Raw genomic sequence first — 20788 nt, 5'->3', positions numbered from 1 at the left:
TTCAATCTCAGTAGTAGCTAATAAACTAACTTTTAAGTGTGCTGCACAATGGTTTTTTTATAATGTTGAGGTTCTGTGTTGAACCTTACTGGTCCTTTTTGAAAAGCATCCTCAAAAATGCTCCAGTCTCTCTCATATACTGATATATATCAGGTGAAGGGCCAAAGCTTTTCAGCTTTGGTAAACAGAAGCAACAAATAGAAGCTCTGGAAATATGATGTGCAAAGCTTGCTTTCCTTCTTACTCAACACAGTGATAACCTGTGACTTCTCTCTAGCTGTGCCATGGCTGCTTTTTCCTCTGGAGTAATTATAAATTGATCACAGGCAGGAGGAAAAGATGCAGGTTTTGGAACACAAGGTGTAAGTGCAGCATAGTTCCTGGTCAGCATGGTTTGGGATTTGTCACTTTTCCAGTTCTAATAAAGCAACCTGGGAACCAGTCTATAAGAATCAGAAAATCATTCAGCAGTCTGGCAGAACAAAGTTAAGATCTAGGCAATCTGTATATTGGCAGCAGAAACAGATATCCAGATTTGTGGCAGTCAGAGAGAGAGTAATTCCACACAGCTGTTGGAATCCAAATAGTAAATAAAAACATCTTTAAAAACAGCTTCTGGAGTTGGTTCACTGGTGATGCTTTAGAGTCTACTTCATGGGTTGTGGCTCTTGGGTGTGTATGGGAAGGACATCCTGCAGTGCATTCTGAAGGAAGGACTAGCAAATGGACTTTGAGATTTGGATGAAAGATACAATTCTGAAAAGGGCTCTGAAAACAAACCAGCATAGTGAACAGCCCAGAAGTGTGGGTTACTGGCTATGGAAAACAAGGTGGTTTGTGTGGCCTCCAGCTCATCAGAGGGGAATGCATCTGTCTCTTGGGACAGACTGGTCAGAGCAGGTAGAAGGCAACTCTGCAGAAACATCAAGTGTGGGGAGTGGAAAGAAGTGGAAGTCAATAGCAATGAGTTTAGATTAGAGTCTGGGAACCACAAGAAAGAGAAGAGATATGTGGTCAATGGAGTGAAGGAGGTCACAAGAGCACTTTCTTCAATAAGGCTGACTCTTGATATGGCTCTTTTAGACACTTTAAACTGCTTTCTCATATATCATTAAGTTACTGAGAGAAATCAAGTGAGTCTTAGTACTTTTTCTGTGGTGGTATGTTACTGTTCAGATTTCAGGTTTTAAAGAGCTTACGTAAATGTTTCCCATAAGTACAGTAATTGTTTTATCTGACTTTGAAATAGTGCTGAAAAAGCAAGTTTTATGATCACTAATAAAGGTAATGTAGAGGTAAAAATCCTCATAAGACCCATCACACTTGACATATGAAGTGTCTTGTTCTTATAAATGTCTCCAGGGTAGGAAATTACATGGCTGAAATACTGTATCTATTAACAGACAAATACCATGTATCCATATATATGAAAATCATCCTCTGAAGAGTCCATTTAAAAAAATACTGATATTGCAGTAGAGATCAGACTCCTTCCTCACCAGCTATGGATAAAATGTATTCCTTCACAGTCCTGTTGGAGCTGTATGTGTCAGGTTATAATCTGTGGCATCAGGAGTACTCATCTGTTTTTTCCCTTCAGTAAAAGTAGTGGAGAGAGAGGGATTTGTGTCTTTGCTTTATTGGTGATTTTCTGAAATATTCATATCCTTTCCATTAAATAAGATTCTTTAAACTTTAAAGCTGTTCTCCCAACATGCAGTTGAGATATGCAGAGAAACAATCATAGTTGTTTTAGTTCATTCTTATCTATGCAAGAGACAGTTTAACTGGCTTCAGACATGTGATAAATTAACTTTAAAACCCTCTATACTCTTGTGATATTCTCATCTTTGATTTTATGTACCTTTCCATTTCTGACTTTTCTGTCTTCACCAGAGAAGAAAAACAAAGGCAGATGAAAAAAGAAAACCAAAACAACAAAAACCCCCACAAAAAAAATCCCCAAGCTTTCGGGGGCTGTCATTTGAGGATTTTTGTCAGTAGAAGACATCTCATGCCTCAGAAGTATGATCTCTGGTCAAGAGAGAATTATGATGAAATGCAGGACTAAGAAATCTCTGAAATCTCAGACTTCTGCAAGGATACACAGTGTTCTTCCATGCCTCATTAAACTTCCCTGAAATGACTTAATCAGTGTTGAAAAAGTTGAGAAAAGATGAAATACTTGAGAACTTACTTTTGTTTTTTAAGCTTGACTCATTGTAGGGTCACAGAGCAGAGCTGTAAGAGCTGCACGTAAGAAACATAATGCTATCATGCTATAAGAATCTTAAATTTACAGGGAAATTTATACATGAATGCACAAACATGGATTTTTTTCACACAAGTAATATTTGGAAGCATCTGACAACTGCTTTTTCTAGACAAATTTATGTGGAAATAACCTTTAAAAGCTACACTGCATAAGATAATTTAAGAAAGGAGATTTTTTTTTGCAGAATAGATTGTGGCTGGGGAATTTAAAATCTTTGGCATTAAATAGGATTTTGTTACTTGTGAAAATGTACCTTGATCTCTTTCTTAGAAAACCTTGTCAGATTGTTGCTGGAAACTCTGTGATAAGAGTCATATTACTGTACTGCAAATAGTGAGGATTATTTCAGTTTTCTATTGTTTCTCTTCTCCAAAGTAGAACTCCCATGAGATCAGGAAGGAAATAACAGATTCATTCTGAAGCTGGTTCTCTTGAACCATATTTACAATACTAGACAACTGAGATTCTTGTCCAACATAAATTGTGAGAGTTAAAAACCCCTTTATTTCTGAACGTTGCTGTATGTAATTTGTGTGGGGATTTTTTTTTTCCTGTAAAACAATTTTTAAAAGCATCACTCTTAGCCAAATTTTCAATTCTGACAGTGCTAAGTGATAGAGATAGTGCTGAGAGACAGGGAACTGCTGGAAAGAGTCCAGCACAGGGCAACCAAGATAATTAGGGGACGGTAACATCTCTCTTATGAGGAAAGGCTGCAAGACCTGGGCCTCTTTAGCCTGGAGAAGAGTGAGAGGAAACCTATCAATGCTTATAAATACCTGAAGTGTGAGTATTGAGAGAGTCTTTTTTTTCTCTAGTACTCAGTGACAGGACAAGGGGTAACAAGCACAAGCTGGATAGAACACAGGAAGTTCCACTTGACTGGATGAAAGACATCTTTGCTGTGCAAGGTGAGAGAGCTCTGACACAGTCTGCCTAGAGAGGGTGTGGAGTCTCCTCTGGGTTTTTCAAGACCTGCCTGGATGTGTTCCTGTGCCACCTGATCAAGGGGAACCTGCTTTAGGATGACCTCTACAGATCCAACCCCTATCATTCTGTTATTCTGTGATAATGAAAGTACTTCTTTCCATTAAAATTACAGCTCAACTTTTGCTTCTGTATTGATAATTTCTGTACATACATCCTAGAGAAAGTGCTCTTCATGCTGCACTCTTGGGCTGGCACGAAGGGGCATCGTGTTCTTGAGGTCCCTACCACTGGGATCACCTGCCCATCCAGCTGTCAATTTATGTTCTAAATTATGAAATTGCTGATAGAAGGTTGAACACAAAGCAAACTTGTTTGTCTTCCTCTATGGCTTAAGGTGATATTTTTCCTTATTCAACAAATACACAGTTCACTTATGTCTGTTTTCATCTCACTTTGTGATTATTTGTCTGCAAACTTGACCAGATCTGACAAGTTTAGATGAAGTTTTTCTGCACTTCATTGTGCTAAAACTCCCTAGATCTTTTATAGTAGGATTTTCACAATATCTCCAATATGGGAAGCAAGAATATTCTTTTCCTGAAGACATGACATACATTCATCTTCCGTTGAGAAGGAAGTAATGGAAAAAATTACTACTGCCCAAGTTTCCACAGTCAAGATTATCTGTTCCTTCATTCTTAATGGATACCATTTGATAAGTATCTGTATTGATGAACATGTGGCATTGCTATACTTGAAGCTTTCAGTATAGGAGGAACTACTCTTCTAAGACTGTTAGTCCAGCTCTTGATAGATGTAGGAAAAACAATATTTCTTGAGCTCACTTTGGGAAAAAAACACTGAGTTTCAAGGCTTATATGTCTGTACTAAAAGCACAGTATGTGATGTCCACAAAGTTCCCATCTTCAAAACTTTAATGCACAGCAGATGTAAGCAACAGGTATCTGTTTGTGGTAGCAAAGGAAGGAACTGTGTTTCTGCATGCTGCCTGTGATGCAATGCTTAGCATAGAGACTTTCTCACATACTTTTAAGAAGCAGAGACTACCTCAATCCCTTCTCTGACACTATGTACAAAGCATGAAAGAAAGGAAGCTCAGTGGATTTGAGAAAAGCAGAAGAGCAGCAAATGAAAAAAAATCACCTTTTGTGTCATATAGTATCAACAATCTAAGCAATATTCAATAAATTAAAGTAAATAACATGTATATCAGAATGTTAGTGCACATACCATTAGAAGATGATCGGTTCTCTCCAGTCTTGGGATGATGTTCACATGGTATCATTTGGATTCATGGAGTGCACTAATCCTTCAAATCCAAGGCCTTCATTTCTGCCTGAATGTACTTCTGGCCACACAGATGGCATCAACCCTGTTTTAAGCAATGATCGGTTGTATGGGGTTATTTAAAAAGTAACAAGATGACTGCAGTATCAGAAGGAGGATATGATTCCCTGCTCTGGAGAAACACCCATCTCTCTCTCTGACCATGAAGATAACATTCTCATTTCAATTGACAGTTAGTTCCCTAGAGCCTAACATTTCCCTTTGACCATCATTTGGTTACCACAAGATGCTGATGTTGTGGTCCAGCTTTGCACTTGTAAGAAGCTCCTGAAGTACATCAAGGAAATTCCAAAGAAGAGGGACTACAAGGAGACAATTCAGCAATGCTGACCAATGTGGCTGAGTTCAGCTGCTACCAAACCAGGGAAACTCTCTGATAAACATAATTTCCACAGGTTAGGTCTTCAGCTACTCCTGAAAGGCTTCCTTGGTTTTACTTCCCATTCCCCTGAAAGCTATTTCTTCCAGCAACTTTGGAATTTCTGGTATGAGATCTGATATTCAATTTCAATTCCAGCCACTTTTTTCACTGACAAGATCAACAGAGCTAAAACTGTGAGCCCAAAGCACCTTTTCCCTGCTTATCAATTCTGTTTTAACTTCATCCTTGTATCTTCACATTCCTTCTCTTTGTCTCTCTGTTACATTTTACACATACTGGGGAATGCAGATTTTTTTAATCAGGTGGTTTATTGTAGATGAGTTTCCACGATAAAACAGTTTCTGTGTCTCTGTTCTCCACGGATTTTTAAATAAAATATCCCTGATTTGAAGACAGAATGATCAATCCCAATCTCAGCCCAGATGTGCAAGCTTCAGAGCAGGAAATACAATGAAAAAATTAAATATTTAGCATGACTTATACATCATTAACACCAAAGGAGATTTGAATCAAGTGGTGACATTTACACAGCATTCTTGATTTTGATACCAAAAAATGTTTAACCTGTTAACAAATGATTTCTCAAATGAAACCACAAGTTCTTACATCTGACTTGTTGTAGAATGTGTCTCTGAAATGTTACTACGTACTGCTCAAAACTTCTCACTTGCATTTGGACAGGTTAAAACCACATTTTACTTTTAAGTTTCTTTTGCTTCATAAATATGAATATTCTGGCATTTTGATGCTTTCTAATAATAAACCTTTTTGATATATCAAATATAATATGTGATATCCTTTGCAGGGCCATTTGAAGCATAGTAGAATCTACAATCCACTTGTCCCTAGCAACCAGCATCTCAATCACAGAATCACAGAATCTCAAGGGTTGGAAGGGATCTCAAAAGCTCATCCAGTCCAACCCCTCTGCCAGAGTAGGACCACCAGAGTAGGTCACACAGGAACTTGTCCAGGTGGGCTTTGAATGTCCTCAGAGAAGGAGACTCCACAACCCATCTGGGCAGCCCATTCCAGTGCTTCCTCACCAGAAAAGGGAAGAAATTCTTCCTTGTATTTCTTTGGAACCTCTTGTGTTCCAGTTTATACCCACTGCCCCTTTTCCTATCATTGGCCATCATTGAGAAGAGATTGGTTCCATCCTCCTGGCACTCACCCTTTACATATTTGTAAACATTGCTTACTTACCTACCAGTGTGTGCTGAGATTTCATCTTCACACAGTTCAGGTGCAGATCATTCACTTCATTATCTCTTCAGTAGATCAAGGTTTGCTTTCTCTCTGCAAGAGAGAAGGCAGGCAAAGTAGGTTGCCTTCCATCTCCAGGAAAGCAGAAACTTCTAAAAAGAAAGAAGATGCCACTACAAGTTAATCCGCTTATTTGGCCTGAATGTAAGAACCTCTTGTGCACAGTATTGCTGAGCACACAAAGTGTGCTACAGAAAGCAGACAGCTATAGATCCATAAGGTTTTGTCAAAATTAAGTATGAAGTCTGAAATTCCAGAAGATTTTTAAGTCCCCGAACTTTCCAGAATATAGAAATGCTGACTGGCATGTAAAGGTCAACAGATTGGATAGATGCAAGTGATTCATGTGGCCAAGAGTCATGATTTCTTGCACAATTCTGATGAAAAAATCCAGTTTTGAAACATAATCTTGTGGTCCATAATATTTTGTTGTCCTTTGTAACTTAACCACAAGTCATCTCAAGGGATTCATTTTTACATGGTATGGACAAGCATATCTAATCCATTATGCTACGATATACTGAGGGATAATTGCTCACTTACAGAGAAGAAGAAAACCACAAAAAATAGTCCTTTTTGTCTCCATATGATAGAACATTTCTTCAATTTTTGCTTTACTTTCCATGATTTAAAAACCTTGGAAGGACGTATGGGAAAGTATTTTTGTGACAGGTGAGACTAATTATGCCAGCACTGTGAATATTTACACTGTTCTAGCCCTCTTCATATCCTTCTTTATGCATTAAACATTGGACAGTAATTTAACAGTTATTTTAGCAAGATTAGAAATTTCACAAGGGCGGTAGCAGGGACAAATAAGAAGAGAATCAAACAGAAACCTGATTATTTCGAGTATTACCACTGGGATCATGTAATTAAGTACAGTCTTCATTTCATTACAAAGTGATATGAAGAGTACAAGAGCATTATTCTTAACAGGCAGCAACCTTTGTTGGTTTTGTTTTCTAATTTTCATGTTGGTCTCCTCAGGCCTCAGAATGGCTACTGGGAAAAATGAGTTCTTGCATCTTTGAGCCGGTTGGATACAGTCTGACTTGCAATTTTTCAATATCTGTTCTACTCAGTTCAGTGAGTCAATGTCTGAGACACTTTAGTGTATAGCAAGATTTAGTAACAGGCAACACTGTCAGATAGACCATAAAATACTAGTAATTTAGTAGGAATGGGAAAATGACAGGTTTGTTTGGAAGTAGCTCTGAAGCAAGAATAGAAAATCTATACTACCCATACACTGGATTTTTCACATACATAAAGGAAGCCTTTACTGGTCAAATCTCAGAGGTATCCTGGATACCAAAAAGTTTTCCTTTGCATGATTGTGATTACTCACATGATATTAAGGGGTAACCACAGTGGCAATTAGTTGAGTGCTACTGATGTCCATCCATGTTAGTGGCCTGGCAAAGACATTCACAGGAAGGGATCAACAACAGACACCTGCTTTAAAAATAATAGGTTTATCTTCTTATAATTGAAATAAGAATACCTATTGTAGTGCACTTAACATTCCTCACCAATGACCTTCTAAAAGAAAGAGGTGTCATGATGCTTATTTTGCTGGAGGAAGAACTGTCCCACAGGAGAATGCAGAGGCTTATCCAGGTCATCCAACAAACTGGTGGCACAGCTAGAAAAGACGCGAGTCTCTAATGTCCCAGTCTGATTCTCTGTGTTACTTCAAATAAAAGGATTCACAAACAGCAGGAGGCTGCAGAGCCAAATCTCCTCATTAACTGACACATTGTGGATTTCATATCAACTCCTCTTTGAAAATCACTGTTCAGCTGTAAGCAACACAGGCGTTCCCCATAAAAGCACTTGTAACACTGAAACCACTTGCAGCTACTGGAACACAAAGCGCATCTGTCAAAAGAAAATCCTCATTAATAAACTATGAGAATTCTGGCTATTTTACAAAACCTTAATGTCACACAAAACCCCTTTCCACTGCTTGTGGTAATTTTGCCTTTGAAAACAGTGTAGTTTTCTAATATGAGCTCACATCAGTGGATTTACTGCAACAGTGAATTTGAGCCTGTCTTTTCTCTTTTAACAGTGAGGAAAGCAGGTGCAAGAAGAAGAAATATTTGCAGGAGACATGAAAGCAAACAAGCTGTTCTAGCTCTTCTGGGGTTTTTTTTTTGCACATACTGTGGAAGTGAAGCTGATGCTGTGCACAGGCTGGAACATGAACACTCTTGCCATGCACACTTGGGCAACCGCTCTCTCAGCAAAAGGCTTGGAAGCAGCATTTGATTCATTTGCTCATGGTTTATCAAAGTGTGTTCACGTTTGTCATCGTAAGTCACCTCAGCCTTGGTGTTCTGATGAAAAAGTATGACAGCAGCAAATTAATTGTTTCAGTGATTTTCTTTTCCTTCTCAAACAGAGCTTCAAAAATTCCACAATAGCAGCTGGTATGAAACTTGAGGAATTCACATCTTTCCTTTCCCCTCACCGTGACTGGTTTTAATTAACAAAAATTATGGTGGCTGTGGCTGTCACAGATAGATGTAGAGACTAATTACTAAGATGGCATGAGTTAAGATTTAACACAGAGGTTTAATTTTGGAGAAGAGCAATATTTAAACAAAATCAACCCTCCAGTCTAATGAATTGCAGAGTGAGGTGACATGTCTCTTACAAGAGAGTGAATTTTGTCAGCATATTTGCATGCAGTACCCTACCATAGTTACTGTAGCCTTTCCCAAAGGCAGTTGCTCATGCATTTGCAATTCCTACCAATCTCTTTGATTAAACAACTGAAGCTCCTTGTAGCTGTTTTGTTTTTACATATTTTGATTCACATGGTCACTGTAGGGATGTTTTCAAAGCTGTCTAGAAGTATGAGAAGACTTTGGGAATTTTTATTGTACCACTTGGAGTCCTTAAAGAAAATGACACGTTCTATTGAACAAATGTCTCTGAGTCTATTAAAAACATATCCTCACAAGCTCATGGTTGAAAAACAATAGCAACAAAAAGAGACATTAACTTGACTTGGCTTTTGCTATGGTTTGTTGCTTGTGTTTTCATATGGTAGGTCTTTTCCAAAAGCCAAAGAAAAGGGAAAGACCAACCAGAATTTGGAAGCAAAGTAAAAATGGGAAGAAAAACAACAGAGAATGGACTAGAGAATGAGATTTCAGTCACATCCAGTAATGATAAATCAAAGGCTTCCAAAATGGTAGGTCAAATATGTCTGTTGTTTTCCCCTGCTATATTTAACATATAAAATCAGCAAGTGGCTGACTATTTTTATGTCTAATCAATGTAAATCATTCAGGTAAAAGTCCTGTTTTGTGGACTAGCCATCTGTTACTATTTCTTAATACCCTACAGTTTAAAAGTTTGGGTATTGGAAGTCTCTTCTATTTATGAATTTAAGTAGATATTCTGCTTAAGTGTTTCACAACACATACAGCAAAATGTTAATTCTGTAATCATGATTTGTAACTATTTCTGTGTTCCACAGATAACTCTTTTTTTGTAATATCTCTTCTTAAGCTGGCCTTTGAAATAGTTTCTTTTTTAAAAGGGGAAGTAGCAGACTCCCTGAATTTCTTCTGTCCCTAGCTCATGTTTAGGGTCTATGAAGGAGGAGGGAATCTGCTTTGCCACACTCACAAGCCATGAGACTTCTTAGCCCTAAGGCTAAAAAGTGGATGGTCACAAGTCAGAGGTATGGAGACTCCAAACTTCATTTTGAATGGAAACTAGACATCCCTTTTCTTAGCACCTCAAAGGAGTTTTCTTTGAAATGATAGAAGAGTAGCCAGGATACCTTTCAGGCCATGAACTGTCTTAGAAAGTCACATTCTAATATAACCAAAAACATTAATGGTAAAGGCTCCCATCTGGATTGAAATGTGTCTCTCATTAGATTTAACCAATTTCTCCATTACATCAGAAAACATAACAATTAGATTAACACCTGCCATTATCCTGTTTCCCAAAAGTCAGATATTATGCCAGATATATGCAAAAGCACTAGGTTTCATTAAAAACAGATCCAGTCTAGCTGTAAAAGAAAAATGCCATCAGCATGAAGCATGACTTTATGTTCTTTTGGGTTTAGCATGATTCCATATATTTACTGGGATGCCTGAAAAATAATTGCCAAAACGTGATCAAAATCTAGAGGCTCAATAGATTGGTTCTTTGTCAGTTTGGACTGATAAACTAACTAATCTGTTTTTAAGGAGAGTGGCAAAAATGTAATGCTCATTTTATAATGGCATCTATTATTAAAAAATGGAGAACATACTTATTTTCAGTAAAAGAAAGTACCTTAATTCTATACACCTTGAAAGGTCTTTTCAGCCAGAGTATTTGATGAACTGATGCTTACACAGTGTAAAATTAAGGTCCTCTACCAAAATGAATACAGTTGTGCTGAGTCCAATGTGAGCTCTAAGTTAGGTGATTATAGTGGAAATGGAAAAGAGAAGTGACAGTGTCATTGTGGGCAGACAAATTGCTCACATTTGAGAGATGCTGACTTTCAGATGCCAGCATGTGCAAAAAGTGAAAACCAATCTTTCCTAACCACAACCCTTCATGAACTTAACTGATGCCTCACACAAGTGAAGGCACTTGTTAAATCATGTTAAAGCCTTCCCTCAGAGTGGAGAGTGAAGGGTGCTGCCCCAGACTCGACCCCAGTATTAATTACAGTATCTTTCTCCCCAGAAGTCCCCCATCACATCTTCACTTCAGAAAGTGGCTGCAAATGCTTCACTGCCAGGGTAATAGTGCTTTTGGGGCTGAGACAGTCTTCAAGTAAGAGTGTTTGTAGCCTTCTTGGTTAGGAACTACTAGGCACTATTGGAGAACTGTAAGAAGTACAAGCTTAGGAAGCTCAGGATATCTTTAAATCCACTTGTTTTTTTTGCCAAGAAAGCATATCCCCTCTTTCAGGGATATTTGCTCAGTGAGACACCCTGTCCACCTGCGTCCTCTTCTCATTTGCAAGCAGAGCTCATGGTGCTAATGAGGACTACAGCCAACCTTCTAACTCCCTTTAGGTAAAAGCCTGGATTTCTCACTGTTGAGAGACATAGAAGAGTATTGAGAGATATTTCTGAGTATTCCCAAGCTTCCTTATTTGCCTAAAGAATCTCTTGTGAAATAGCAGACTTGGCACTCATGTTTGTCATTTCTTAAACACCTGTAATGAGGTTAAACATCAGATGAATTCTATTTTTAGAGAAGGTTTACTTAAATTATGATGTTTACTCTAAACTACAGATTAGTTTATTAAAATGTTCTTCTTTACTGGCTCTCTTGAGCTGTACAAATGCTCACCAGTGCAACTACTGTCATCATCTTCCCTTATATTGTGCAAAATATTTTACCTTCCAGCAGAGCTGACAACTCAACATGTCTGTCTGACAAATTCAGTTGAAACATCCCAGTTTCCTTCCAAGAACCCAGTTCTCTCATCAGATTGCTGAAATTATATTACATTGAGAAATACATTATAGAAAGTGTTGAAAACTGCCAACAGCCAGCACCAAAACCTTGCAAGCCCCTTCTCTTACAGATGATGATCTGAAACTCTTCCAAAACAACAAATAAAAATAAGATTCCTGCTGCAGATATGAACCATGTCAGAAAACTAACTCATTTCAAGATTCTTGGGAACATTTTGCTCTGCATTTGCATTTATTACTATTCCTGAGGAGTAGCTGCTCCCCACTTGCAATAAAAACCCACTCAGAGACATTGTTGTCAAGAATACAGAATTTTGGTTAAGAAACTCAGTTAACCTAAATCAAAATACATTGCTATAGCTCGTCGAGTTTGCTTTAATATGCTAATAGAAATTCAGCTGGTGCACAATGCTTTTTTGCTGTTGTGATTTCTCAAACAAAACCAAGCACAAACTTTATAACAGCAGATTAGTTCCTTGTCTGTGCAGTTTGCTGAACTTACAATTTGGAGGAAGTGACTGTATTCAGAATAGTTGCTTTTCATTTCAACAAAGTAAGACCTTCCTATTTTTGTACAGCTCAGGACTGCCAGCCCTGACACTGATTACAGCATGAGCAAACTTTGCCTATGAGGATGCCCACGTTCCCACTGACCACTGCACTGCTGCAGCAGGCACCTGGCTGGTTTTGTTCCTGTTGTCTCTTCCTCTGCACTTTGCTACCAACAGAAACAGTGGCTGTTCAGGCTGGTTTGCCTAGTTAAGAGCTCAAATCTACCCCTAATTTGTGAGTTCAAATGACCTGCCTTACCCTACACATTAAGAGATACTGATTTTTCTTGGTGTCTTTGGAACACAGCCTGTCCTGACATGGGGTGTATTTATAGGGTTTCAATACACAACTCTGAAAAATATTGGCTTCCCTCTTTGGCTGAAAACTAAGTTAATGATGAGAAACATTTGCCAGTCTGGAGAGCACAGTTCTGTAGTCCTGGCCATTAACACACATGTTATTAAAGACATTAAATCCAACAATTTAACTTAGGAAGAACGTTAGAGACTCTACTTATAACAAGGACTTCAAGACATTTTGTTTGCTTTTTGGTTTTCTTCGTTTGTTTTTCCTCTGAGATGAGCTACTGAAAGTCTCAGGAGAGACAGAGAGGGTAATTCAGGTGAGCTGGCTAAGATTTCCTCTTTGTCACTGCCAGACAGGAGATTCCCAGCCAGGAGGCAGGATGAATGACAACCACTCTAGGCTGGCTGTCTCTGCACTTTGTCTTCGGTCACTTCTGATGATCAACGCAATCCTTGGCTCCACTCCTCAGGCTCCACTCTTGCATTGAGAGCGGGAAATACTGAAAAGGCAGTGACACAGGTAACAGTGTCAGCCTACAGTTTGCCTTCCTCAGGATCAAAGAGGCAACACCAGAGGAAGAGATGATGCTGATAAATGTTCTGTGAACAGTAATGCACACTCTACATGGGGGAGGGCATATGAAGCCCCCCCTTCTCTGCTTCCTCTCCTGCAAATAGATGGCACAGTTCAAGGAGCAGCTGTCATCTGACAACTCCAAAATCCCAACATTATTTTTCATGAGAAACAATGTGCAAATAAAACTTTAAGTTCTCTAGAAATGCTTCATAATGTTTCAGCCAAAGAACAGCTGCTGTTCTTTTTCAGTTGCTGTTGACACTGGTACCCCGTTCCAGTGCCATTCTGTGCTATTAACAAGTAATGTTAACCAGTTCATTGAGATTGCCCTTTCTTTAAATAATGAAAGGAGCTCTTGTATATCTACTGAGGCAGCCCCAAGGTGCAAATACAGTCAGGTCTGCTTAATTCATTTGCATCTTTTTCCACTATGAGTTTTAACCTCCCAGTAATAAAATGTAATAAGATTGAACTATGATTTAATTCTTTGTGAAAGCATCTAGTATTGGTACAAAGATGCTACCTCTTCATTCTGCAGAAGTGGATAGTAGACTTTGAAATCTGATACAGCTGCTGTTGAAACAAATTGTAGTCCCAAGAGGTTACAAAGAGAAAAAACCCTAAACCTTAACATGACCATTTTGCCAGGGTGCTATCATCATTTAGATGGTTATTTCTTTGCTAACTATTTCATGCCCTCCTTATCAGTGACAAATGTTAAACATACACCTTTGTGAAAAGTGTGGAAGGAGGAGGGGGTGGTATTGCAAGAATTCCTATCTTGGTGCTATGGGCAAAATCAGGGTTAGTGAGAAATAAACATCTGGATGGGTAAACAAAATAATTTTTCACCACCAAAGAGACATGCTGCTGGAGTACTGAGACATTTGAAAGGCTTTGCTGCAAAATGATGACTATGGCAGCATTTTAATTGCATCTGTTATCCATGGGTGTGTACGGCCTAATAAACCATATACAATAGCTGCATGAATGTTTCTTGGAAGTCTTCATTAACTGATGACATTAAGCTAATGATAAAATAATGATCTGTGCAGAACTAATGTTTTTACTGTAATTTAATAACCCAAGAAGAGTCTATTTTGGATCACCTTGATATTTCCTTTAAATAATTTCTGAAACTGTTTGATTTTTGCTAGGCTATTTTCTTCTCCCAGAATGTCCAGTGAAAGCAAACACCATAGCATGTTGCCTTTCCAGTGGGCAACGTGCTGTGCTTTGATAAATAGCTGCTTGTGATGACATTTATGGGAGTAAATCTCCTCAATTTTTCAAAAACCTGAGGCTTGAAGGGACCTTCTCATGAGAGTTCCTGGTAGACTTTATGTACTGGAGTAGAACTGGATCTTGTGAGATGCTCAGTGTTCCTCCTAAGTCTTGAGCTCCAGACCCTTTGCCAGCATAGATAAGCATCTGCATCCAGAAATGAGGACCACACAATTGAACACTAGCTCCAAGCATCTCTACTCCAATCAATCAGTCTCAAGCCAGATTCAAACACTGTGATTGTTAATAATATTTTAAACACACCACAGCTCTCTTACATTCAGCATTTATTATAAATAACACCAGGCATTCATAAATTATGTATTTTTGACATTTCCTACAGGGCAATTTGCTTAAAAGAATGGATTCTTTCAATCTGAAAGCACAGTTTTGCTCTGCAGGCTGATGCATTACCGTGTAATTTCAGACACACGTGACCTTTACTGCAATAGTTTCCTTTAATCCCTATTATTGTTGTTATTCATGCAGTTCCCAGCAGCACACAAGGCATTTGTAAATACTCTGTGCTTTGAAATGCTGAATGTAAAACAGATTACCTGTAGAAATTGATCCTGTTTCATCATATCATTGTGAAATCTAGTATTTTTATATACAATGCCCTGAATTACAGATTCATGAGGGATGATGTGGCTGTGAAGCAGTTTCCAGGTAAAACGGCTTTTTCAAGTAATAGCTTTTAAAGGTACCACCTAGATCCCAAGATCAACACTCTGTATGTGTCATCATTTTTGTCAGGACTGCAAAGCTTTGCCCAATTCCCAACAGCCAGCTGACCCTTTCTGGCAGCACAGTTCAGACATAAAAGTCCATCCCTTTTTTCTATAGTAGATAGCAACAGGACAAGGGGTGATGGGATGAAGCTGGAACACAAAAACTTCCACTTAAGCATAAGGAAAAAGTATTTCACTGTTTCAGTGAGGGAGCCCTGGCACAGGCTGCCCAGAGGGGTTGCGGAGGCTCCTTCCTTGGAGGTCTTCAAGACTCGCCTGGCCATGTTCCTGTGTGACCTGATCTAGGTGGCCCTGCTTCTGCAGGGGGGTTGGACTAGATGCTCTCTAAAGGTCCCTCCAAACCCCACCATTCTATGATTCTGTGAAGTTTGTTGTAGTTTGCTGTGGAAGGGCAGATGGATGAGCCACCAGTTCTCCTCGCATAGCTCCTGTAGATACATCAGTTTAGTTTTCCAAAGATACAGCCCAAAGGACAAAACTCAATTTATAGAAGTGCCAAAATCATACCTGCAGGCTCCTCTACTTTTATCTCCTTTGGATCAAAATATTTCTTGCATTCCAACTATATACAATGGCTTCAATGGAGAGTCTTTAGTAAGAGAGTGTCTGCAACCATTTAAACAGAAGTTTGATCCCTTTCTGGAGCCCAGTGCTACTAATTACCCACATCAGATATAGCAAGCACACACAACAGACTGCTGGAGCCTTTGAGGGTACTAGAAGGGAGATGTTTGAGGCTTTTTGGGGTAGGTACACAGTCTTCCATGCAACCTGGACAGGGCAGATGAACAGAAATATATCTGCTTAACAGATATCCTAAGCTGACTTCTTCACACAGTATGGACACTTCAAGCCCAACCTATGAGCTATGACTGTAGTAAAAAACAAATCCATACTGCTCAGGAAACAGCTTCTGCTAGAAACTGCTCTTTACATAGCAGTCCCCACAACATCTGTGCGAGACCTTAATCATGTTCAAGTCCAGATCAGACCAAAGCAGGAATTCTGAAGAACACCATTCCCTTGTAAGCACAGTAGCTGATCCAGGTGAGGTACTTTCTTTTGCACAGAGTTTATGTTTTCCTTAGCAAGTAGTATTGTGAAGTGGGAGATGGTCACCAGAGCAGCATGCTTGGTCTGAGGACCTGATGTTCTCACTGTACACACTATGCTATATGCTTTGGGCTGGGCTGGTCCAGTGGATTGGACAGCCCTTAGTGGTAGGAATGCAGCTTCAGAATCCAGCTGAGAACACCAAGAGCATTCTATAGCACAATCTTAAACATGGTGAGGGCAGATAAGTCTGGGTGGCTCTAAAAGTTTACTCCTAACCCAAATGAAAGTTGCAATGTGGATCTACCCAGACAAAAGAATTGAGCAGCAACTGCAGAAAGTTTTCCTTTTGCTGGTGAAGATTCTTCCACAAACTTTTCTGGACTATTTACTCTACACTGACCTCTCTGCATCAGGAAATGTTGATGCATCACAATCTGAGTCAGGGAGAATTGGTTTAGCAAAAGGTCAGCCTCAAAGGGTAACTGTCAGCTTTCAGTGACCGATACCATTAGTGGCCTTTTTCAGGGAGACTGAGTGGCATCAGCAATACTGATGATTTGTAATTTTAACAGGACAATCTAACTTCAGCTGTAGTGATTTCTTTTTCTTTTAAATCACTTAAGTACTTTCCCACCCCCTTTCTGACTTTCTCCCTGACCTTGGAGAAATCAGCACTGACTGGACTTTTATTTTCTCTGCTTTTAAAGTGGTAATAACACACTTATCTAACTACAGCCATAGCTTTCAGCTAAAAGCCTTGACAAGCAGGCATGGTAGGGATGTGAATATTGAAGAGGAATCACAGGTAATATAAAAGCTAGATTTCCACCATCGACACGGAAGGGTAAGTGTGAAATATGCTGAAATTCTTGTAAAGAATAATCAAAACCAGAAATTGCTGTTCAGAAGAGCTTCACAGAGCTGATTAGGATGGAGTACTTTCAGATGCCAGTACACTTCATGGACAAAATCAGTCAATTTTAGGAGATTTAACTTGCAGGAAATGTAGTGTTGAGTTTGAAGATGTTTTCAGTAATTTCCACTGAAGGAGTTAAAATAAAATGCATGATAAAGCAACTTCATGTTTACCTCACTGTAAACAGACTTCTGTGCAAAAAGCGTTCTCAATCCTCATTGCAACCCCAGTACATTCAGTATAATACTGAACCCCCAGTAGAAAGTACAACTCTGCATTGTTCCACTCTGAAGTCAACAATCTTGTGCACCAGCTATATAGTAATGAGAACTGCCTTTGCTCTCCTCAGCAAGTATCTTGATCCTGTACCCTGCACAACAAACCAACACAGATTGCCTGTCTACCAGCAGCCAAAAATCACTCTTCCTTTACTGATAATTAAAGCAAAAAGTGTGGATGTTGTCCTTCTCATGAAAAAAACTATTGGAGTTATTTCTATTACAACACTCCCCCAGCCTCCAACCTCAGGATTGCTAAGGGAGAGGAGCTACTTTCCATATGGACAACACACAAGTAGCATAGCAAATTCACCATCATTTTTCCTTTGATTAGGGAAATGTTGCTGAAGAACACACTTGAAATAAATAGTTTTGGGTTGCTTTGGGGTTTTTTTTGTCATAAGAAATGTGTCAAAGAAAACACAACACAAGGATGCTTGTGATAGGGTGCCTTAATTTGAATTTCCACTGAAGATGGAGTCTAAATGCTTGAGGATGAAGATTGCCATGCAGGTAGCCATAAGCTTAGGATCTCATCAGCCTCTGTGAGTTTAAGGTCTGAGTTCACCTGTGTACTAAGCAGGGAATATCTGTGGCAGCTTGTCAAACATCACAATCTAGCCACATCAGTAAAGGCACAACCACAACACAACGAAGGACAAGTTGTCTGATGCTCAAATTGCATATATTAGTGGGAAAGACTGAGTTGAGGTGGCTTTTCACAGGATAGAAATAGCCACACAGGGTTATTAAGGAAAACTGATCACCATAAGTATCTCCCAGCCTAAGGTGACATTGATAAGACAGGTAGAGCACTCTACAGGAAGAATCTGATCACAACATTTTCAGGGAAAGCACAAGAAAAAAAACCTCAACCAACTAACAAAAATGCACACACATCACAAAAATGTCTTGGTTTGATATGAGCCCTGGTATCTACTAGATGCCATCTATTCACGTCACTGACTCGTGACACACCACGAGGAATCGATCCTGAGATGCTGCATCTTGGAAACTCGCTCAGAGACACTTTTCCACTGTTCTTAAAGCCAAGATCAGAACTTTGGTCAGATTTGGATACATTAAAGGAAACCCAAAAGAATCATGTCATCACCTCCTAGGGACCAAAAAATCTGTTTAATTTTAAGGTATTGAGCCTGCATCTGTATTCCTAAACTCCCTTTGTTACCTAGCAAACCACTCATATTCATCAGTCCCATTTTACAGCAGCCAGGAGAAATCTGGGTTTATCTCTAAGACACACTGTTCTTTTATATAATTAAAGCTAACATACTGAATACAAAAGATTTCTTGTCCCACACTATGCTTCAGGCTGTTGGCTAACAAATCTTTACTGCTTTACAAAAGACAAGACAAATGTTATTTGTCTACAGTTTCCAGTTTGTTTTCCCCTTTTTTTCTGCCTTCCTCCAGGACAGAGTCTTAATCTCATGGATGACCTGAACTGGGTGCCACAAAAGAGCCTTTCTACAATTAGTTTTGAGACTGAGATAGTGGTGAAGCCTAGTTTTGATTATGACCACACCAAATTATCCTTTACCTAGAAAACAGTTAGCTTCCAATCACAGTGTAGGATAAACAGAGATGGAGGAGGTGGAATTCAGAGTAATATTTAGGTTCCTTTTCCATCTAAAATCACCACGATGCATAATGAAAGAACATAGGAGTTACCTGAGTGCAGTGTAAAGAGATAAATTAGGAGTAGACAATAAAAAATTAATGACACAGGGTGGGGAGGAGAGAAGGAAAAGAGAGATGTGCTGGAGGCAGGGGGTGAGAGAAGTAAAAGTTACACTAATGGAAACATGCTTAGTAGAGTGCAGAGAGGAAGAAGTAAGGGATTGAGATTGGAAGCCTGAAAATGACCATTACAATATCTTATTAAAGGAGGAAAAGGAAATACTTGAAAGGAAAAACAGCTGCTAAAAGAAGATGAAAACCACAAGAGAAATCATATGTACTTGAAAGATGGTGAAAAGAGACAAGGAAATAACAGAATGTACAGAAGGCTCAAAAAAAAAGTAGTCTGAGGGGGAAATTAGGCTGAAAAAGAGAATTGGAAAGTAAAACAACAGACAGTGAAAAAAGTGATCAAAAACACGGACAGGGAGAACACAGGGTGTTATGCTGCATTTCATTGAAGGATGGAACTTGCTTTCAAGGTTTCCCACTTTCTCAGTTTGAAAAATTTAAGTTAAACTCAATACAAACAGTTTCCTGGAGCTTGATCATGGAGCCCTGCTTTACAAAGATGGCAGTGCTCCTGTTTGGTTTCCCTGTTTTCAGATGTTGCATCTTCCCATTACCTTAAAAAACTGCTCACTGATAATCTTAAAAACACTGGCTTCTCAGGATAAGCTCTTGTTCACAGCATCTGTATTTGTGGGCAACAACAAAGATAAAATATAGCCAAAATAGCGTTGTTAGTAAAATCATCCCTTTCTTGCCTGATTCCCAACACCGCTTGCTGCAGATCTTGTTTTCCTACCTTTGACTAGGTTTCTGCTCTTTAAGCAATGCATGCTTTTATTTTCAAATTAATGTCTGAGGCCACTGTAATTAAGCAATAAATAACCACCTCTCCCTCCACCACCAATTTTCAGCCTTCACTGGTGCTAATAAGAGTCAGATGCAGCTATAGCAGTGTTATTCACAGCAGTGTTGTTCAGCAGTGTTACTTAGCTAGCAACAGGACAAGGGGTAATGGGATGAAGCTGGAACACAAAAAGTTCCACTTAAGGAAAAACTGTTTCACTGTTGAGGTGAGGGAGCCCTGGCACAGGCTGCCCAGAGGGGCTGTGGAGGCTCCTTCCTTGGAGGTCTTCAAGACCCGCCTGGACATGTTCCTATGTGACCTGATCTAGGTGACCCTGCTTCTGCAGGGGGGTTGGACTAGATGATCTCTAAAGGTCCCTTCCAACCCCTACCATTCTATGTTTCCAATTGCAAATAGTAATTTAAAGCAAAAGTCACATGCAATTGGTCTTGACTACCACAGACAGTGCAAAGGACATATGAAAATAATTTGCCTTCAGATTTAGAAAGGTACTTCATTAACTATTTTAAAGAAATACTTTTGCTTTCAGGTTTCAAAAGTTACTTTATTTTAAAGGAATATCTTTGCTTATTTCAAGTATTCTTGTTCACTATTTACTTCTGTTCTTTGAGAAAGTAAAAGCAGCAGTCTGCTATTTCACAGAGCAACAATGTACAGAGATATTAAACCCAAGGTAATCAAATAGTGGGAGAGTTATAGAAGTAGCAAAACAAGGAGGAACCTGTGTTTTAATTAGCAATCATTGCTCACTACCAGTTTAACAACTATGATTTCTGAAACAGAAAATTTTTCAGCATATCTGGAATTTAAGCA

Source organism: Colius striatus, chromosome 8, assembly GCF_028858725.1.
Source record: "Colius striatus isolate bColStr4 chromosome 8, bColStr4.1.hap1, whole genome shotgun sequence".
Classification (NCBI taxonomy): Eukaryota; Metazoa; Chordata; class Aves; order Coliiformes; family Coliidae; genus Colius; species Colius striatus.
The sequence above is the reverse complement of the archived record's forward strand: the minus strand, read 5'-3'. Positions refer to the sequence as shown.